Raw genomic sequence first — 7,040 nt, 5'->3', positions numbered from 1 at the left:
TTTTTAGGTAGTAGTTATGTGGTTCCGGCAGCATCTAAATTCAGAACCTAAAGTATTTTTCTCCACTGCGTTAACCATTCAACCAGCTTACCATCTTATGTTTTGGAACATTAAAATGGACATATATACTAGATCAGTACTCTATTTTAAGGACCCCATAATGTGGGAAAAAATGGGATTTGAACTCGAACGACTAAGTGAATCTTCCATCTTATTTTCTCTCCTTTTTACTTCTTTCGTTCATTGGAGTGTGGTCATGCTGGAGCTCCACCTTGAGATGTTTAGTCGAAAACAAATTGATCTCAATACTTATTATTTATTTATTTTTAAGTCTGATACTTATTTTATCGTTTTCATTTGCGTAACCGCTAAGTTACGGGGACGTAAACAGACCAACACCGGTTGTCAAGCGGTGAGGAGAGAAACCCAAACGACACACACACATGATGGGCTTCAACACAGTTTCCGCTTACCAAATTCGCACGCGTGGCTTTAGTTAGTCTAATGCTATAGCAAAAGTCACTTGCCCAAAATGTTTTACAGTGGAACTGAACCCGAAACCACGTGGCTGCCAAGCGCACTTCTTCACCATTCAGCCATGCATATACCTATAGACTACTTCACTCAACAAACTGTTTGTTTAGCTGTTTGATTGCCGGGTCGTACACTGTACGATCTTACATACGTGACACACGTAATGTAGTGAACAGGAAAACTTCGATCAAGTGAGATTTTCTATGCAATTACTGATACTTCCTCTGTACGTGCTCAAAAAATCTAAAAGCAACAATCAGGTGGAGAAAATTCCACTGATCCATTGACATATTCGGAAAATACACAAAATGCAGTATGTGAGTGATTTTTGTGAAAGCGAAAAAACCATGCTTCGGTTTTCTTGCAACCGAAGTGGTCAATATAATGGTAGTCCGAGAAAGGCCGTTCCGAAATTTCTTGTTGAACAACCAGCACAGATGATATGTGCTGTGCATTAGCTCGGCTCCCTTTATTAAATCGACGTTGCCTGAACAGATGTATGATGTACCACACGTCAGGTGTCGACATGATCCTTGAGCAACGTGAGATGAAGCGTTTTGCTCAAGAACACAACGCACTGTTCCCTCACAAACACTAAACCAAACGCCCTGACAGTGATCAACATACATGCATGCATACATACATACATATGTGTGTATGTAAGTATGGATGGATGGGTGAATGGATGGATGGGATGGATGCATTTAGACAAATAGATATACATATAGATGGATAGATATGAATATGCACACACTCATGTGTGTATGCGTGTACACACATACATACACACACATATTTCATATTAGACAGACAGACAGACAGATAGATAGACAGGCAGATAGATAGACAGGCAGATAGATAGATAGATAGAGAGAGAGAGAGAGAGAGAGAGAGAGAGAGAGAGAGAGAGAGAGAGAGAGATTGATTGATTGATAGGTACGATAGAAGAATCAGTTTGTGACAGGGTAGAAACACTTCCTAGACATCCATGCAGATGTTCCAAAAGTCCAAAGGATTCCTGTACTTGGATTTGTTTTGAGCGGACAAAGTGTTGCACAGTACAGACCCCACTTTCAGTGCAATCAACTATAATACCAGCATCGCACAGAAGTTAAGACAACCAGGAACTAATAGCAGTTCATGATTTTTTTATAAGAGTTTATTTTCTAGAAGGAAGTTCTAACAAGAACTAAGGGTCCTTCACTCCCAGAAGTTCACAAGCTAATTAACCCATAGGATGTCTGTGTGAATATATACATATATATATACGAGGGAGTGCCGAAAAGTTCCTGGTTTTCAGGAGATTGCGAAAGGTCTGTTTGAAGGCTCAACTTTCCGAGTTCTTTTTAAAAACATATTTGTATAGTATTCAAATACTATACAAATATGTTTTTAAAAAGATTTTTCATTTAAATTTGCCAAAATTTAATTTTTCCAAAATTTGTTATCCATATTTACAGTTGAAAAGATCTCAAGGATCGAAACCGGTATTGAAATGTTTTTTATAAAAGTATTTTAACATTTTCTACCTTGTCTTTTTTCCATATATATATCTACTCGTGTGTTCCTCTTCAACCTTTTACGCACACACACACACACAAACACACAAACACACACACAAACACACACACACACACACACACACACACACACACACACACACACACACACACACACACACATATATATATATATATATATATATATATATATATATATATATATATATATATATATTATTTTATTTAAAAGAGTTCCAACTCTGTTTTTTTATGTTTTTTATTTATATTCTTGTAAAATTTATGTGGGATATAGAATACGGAATATATAATATATAATATAAAAAAAGATGGATGGTACAATGAAATGAAGTATTGAATGTCTTATTGAATATATGGAATATGTCTTATTGAATATATGAAATATTGAGTGTTCAATATAAAGGATTAAATATATAAATATATAAAGGCGAATACGTATTTTCTATACCTTGTGGTATTTCATCATGGCCGGTATGACAGACTGTAACAGACTGTAATAGACTGGCTGGTTTTCTGTCTTTTATACCTATTCCTTTGGACAGCAGCAGTATGTGTTTGGCTATTTTTAGAGTTGATTCCAAGTTTATTTTTAGAAATGATGACATTTGATAGATTTTTTTGTGCTTTGGTTATAGGGATAAGATTTTTGAACCCCAGTAGGTGTTTGACTATTTTTAGAAATGATGACATTTGAGAGATTTTTTGTGTTTTAGTTATAGGGATAAGATTTTTAAACCCCAAGTAGGATAAATTTAATCATTGTTTGTTAAGAGTAGGTTTGAATTTCTTAATCCATGCCACCAGAACATCTTTATTATCGCCAAAGCGAACTTACCGATCCTTGCACAAAGTAAGGAATTGAGAAATATCATTACAGATCAAAATATAACTCTCAGTAAGAGACAACCTAAAAACTTGAAAAAGCTATTAACAAAGGCAAGGTTTGACCTCAGCAACAAAAATCAAGCATTCACTGTATCCAAATGCAATGATAGCCGATGCGGTACATGCCGATCAATTCATACCGGCCCATATATGAACACAAAAACAGGGAAAATATTATATTCACCATTGCGAACATGAACTGCAAAAGTAGAAATCTAATCTACTGCATCAAATGCCCTAATTGTGAAGAACTGTACGTTAGCCAGACAGGTAATGCACTATCGGAACGCTCACGAGTGCATCGACAACAGATTAAAAACCCAGAAGTCCGCCAAATACCACTGAGTAACCATCTGGCAACATGTGGTCATCAAACTTTTATTATATTTCCATTCCATAAACTTTACAACCGGAATGAAATTGAGAGAAAATGCAAAGAAAAGGATCTTATTAAGAAATTCAAACCTACTCTTAACAAACAATGATTAAATTTATCCTACTTGGGGTTTAAAAATCTTATCCCTATAACTAAAACACAAAAAATCTCTCAAATGTCATCATTTCTAAAAAGAGCCAAACACCTACTGGGGTTCAAAAATCTTATCCCTATAACCAAAACTCAAAAAATCTATCAAATGTCATCATTTCTAAAAATAAACTTGGCATCAACTCTAAAAATAGCCAAACACATACTGTTGCTGTCCAAAGGAATAGGTATAAAAGACAGAAAACCAGCCAGTCTATTACAGTCTGTTACAGTCTGTCATACCGGCCATGATGAAATACCACAAGGTATAGAAAATACGTATTCGCCTTTATATATTTATATATTTAATCCTTTATATTGAACACTCAATATTTCATATATTCAATAAGACATATTCCATATATTCAATAAGACGTTCAATACTTTATTTCATTGTACCATCCATCTTTTTTTATATTATATATTATATATTCCATATTCTATATCCCACATAAATTTTACAAGAATATAAATAAAAAACATAAGAAACAGACAGAGTTGGAACTCTTTTAAATAAAATAATATATTCCTCTATACACGATCATACAAAACCCTTTTTTTGTATTTATTTTTACTCACACACACACACACACACACACACACACACACACACACACACACACACACACACACACATACATATATATATATATATATATATATATATATATATATATATATATATATACACGCGCGCGAGTATGTGTATATATGCGTTTCCACAATTACATAGTTCGGGGTTCAATTCCACTGCGTGGCATCTTGGACAAGTGTCTTCTACTATAACGTCAAGCCGATGAAAAGCTTGTGGGTGGATTGGTAGACGAAAACTGAAAGAAGCCCGTTGTATATATTTATGTGTATGCGTGTGTGTGTGTGCGCGTGTGTGTGTGTGTTTGTGTATGTGTCATTATGTTTATATTTGTCCTCCCGACACCGCTTGACAACCTGTGTTGGTGTGTTTATATCCCCGTAGCTCAAAGGTTCAGCAACACAGACCGATTGAATAAGTACCAGGCATAATAAAAAATAAGTACTGGGGGTCAATCCGTCCGCTTAATATTTTTCTAGGTGGTGCCCCAGCATGGCCGCAGTCTAATGACTAAACAAATATATATGGATTTCAGGTGGGATTCGGCGGATGAGTATTCAAGTTTTTAGCATCACTGAAGTACCTTACTCATCGCTATAGTATGTAAGTGGTTACCTCATGGCTTATCTTGTTCGAAGTAGGCTTACAATCCACTCCATAACAACATTTACAACCCAAATTAATGTAAATGGGATCCAGCTGTAGCATGCACAAAACGTGTGCATATTGTAGAAAGTGTTTTAGACATAAAGCCAAACCTATCCTAATTGGATAAAGGTCCTTCCCAAGTCATATAGAGTGATAAAGCCGGTTTCCGTAACGGATGTATTCCCCAACCCCTTCCTGGGCGGAACACTGGTCCATTGCAGGATTACTCATTCTTGCCAGCTGATTCAACTGGAGCAACATGGAATGAAGTGTTTTGCTCAAGTGCACAAGGCGCCCATCGGTCCAGGAATCGAAACCACAATCTTATGATCAGGAATCCAGCAACCTAACCACTACACCACGCGCCTCCATTTATCCTAATAGGACGGTAAATGAATCCGTTTTATATAAGCAAACATTCCAATGACCCACTTTGAATAAGAACAGTGTTAGTAATATATATCATGAAAATGTCCGAACATTAATCACCTTAACGTTTTTCAACCGACCATAGATATCACAAGCAATTCAACAGAAACAACCCAATAGTTATCTACAGTTGGGCCAGAAACCAAAAGCACGCTGTCTAACAACCAATTAGACAGAAAACCTGAAGCTGAAAATAGATACAATTTCATCAGATTGAATCTATGCCCTTTGAGTTGAAACTGCGAAAAATATGAAGTAATTTGCAAGCGTACAACTGCAACATAACTGTCGAAAAAAAAAGGGAGAAATATAAAAATAAATTATTAACTGAACAATAGTAGTCAGTGTTATGGCTTGCAGGAATGATAGAACTCACTCACAGAGTCAACACTGACATCAACATAATAACAATTTAGTGAAACCACATGGAATAACAATATAAACGAATAGATTACAAAAATTTGTTTATGAGAAGTCACAAGACAATAATTTAAAAAGAGAAAGAAACGAAAGAGCCAATGAAAGCGAATTACAAATCTTAAAGAAACCGGACATGAAAACGAAGTCGACCAACAGAAATAAAACAACCGATGAATTGGCCAATGAAAGCCACTACACGCCAAATGAATAAAGTACATCAGCCTTACAAATAATATTTAGAAATTAGCTTATAAAATCGATAAATACACACCGTACCACAAATCTGATTTAACGTATATAAACTCGCTTAAATACTAAAGCGAAAAGAAAAAGAAAATGAAAAATGATAATCCAAAGTACTCTAACCACGTATTAAATACTCCCTGTTTCGCTTACAGACAACAGCATTTGAATGTGTGCATGTGTATGTATGTATGTATGTATGTATGTATGTACACAGACACTACAGAAATAAATAGACACAACAGAAATAAATAGACACCCCATAAAACATCGTTTTATACTTATTTTAACTTGAAAAGGTATATATATTTTTTTATTAATGGACATATTTGTATTTCAAGTTCTATATGTGACTGTTTAATCATCCACACACAAAAGAAGGCTTGGAAATGTTCGAATTTCAAAAAGGCCGTATTGTAAGTCAGTCTGAAGGTGAACCTAGTCAGAGTAAAATCGCAGAAGCCTTGAAATTCCAGTTTCTACAGTTAATTGAGTGATTGTGCAATTCACCAAGGAGGGCAAGAAGTCTACATTACCTCGTCCAGGTCGACCAGGCCACTCTGACAGGACCTTTCGCTTTGTTAAGTGAAATGTGGTGGATAATCCTCGCTGCAAGGCCTCAGACATAGCAGAACAAGATGATGTCAGTCCCAGAACAGCTATCAGGTATCTCCACAAACTTGGCTACTATGGCAGAACAGCAAGAAGGAAGCCACTTCTTCGACCAGTCAATATCAAGCGGAGAAAAGATTGGGCCAGTGAGAAGGTGGAGAGGCCACAAGCATATTCTCTGATGAGTCCACATTTGCTGTATTTTCTGACAGTGGTCGAGTATGGGTTTGGAGACTCCATGATCAAGAATTCGACGGGAAAAGATTGAAGCCAACAATGAAACACGGCGGCTATTCTGTGATGGTCTCGGGAGCAATTTGGAGTAAAGTTCGATCAGAACTAGTGGAGTTTGAGGGAAACTCAGATAAATACGCATCCATATTGTAGAAAGAATTCCTTCCAATCTTCTCTAGTGATGAAATAATTAAAGAAGACACCTTATTTATGGAAGATGGGGCTCCTTGTCACACGGCTAAAACGACCGAAGATTTGTTGGAAGAGAATGGCATTAAAAAGTTTCCATGGCCAAGCCAGTCACCAAATATGAACCCTATTGGACACCTCTGGGTCATAATGAACAGAACACTTCATAAAAAGAACAACAAAGCAT

The sequence above is a fragment of the Octopus bimaculoides genome, chromosome 8 (genome assembly GCF_046866305.1).
Source record: "Octopus bimaculoides isolate indiv1 chromosome 8, ASM4686630v1, whole genome shotgun sequence".
In the NCBI taxonomy this organism is placed as follows: domain Eukaryota; kingdom Metazoa; phylum Mollusca; class Cephalopoda; order Octopoda; family Octopodidae; genus Octopus; species Octopus bimaculoides.
This window is presented reverse-complemented; position numbering follows the sequence as displayed.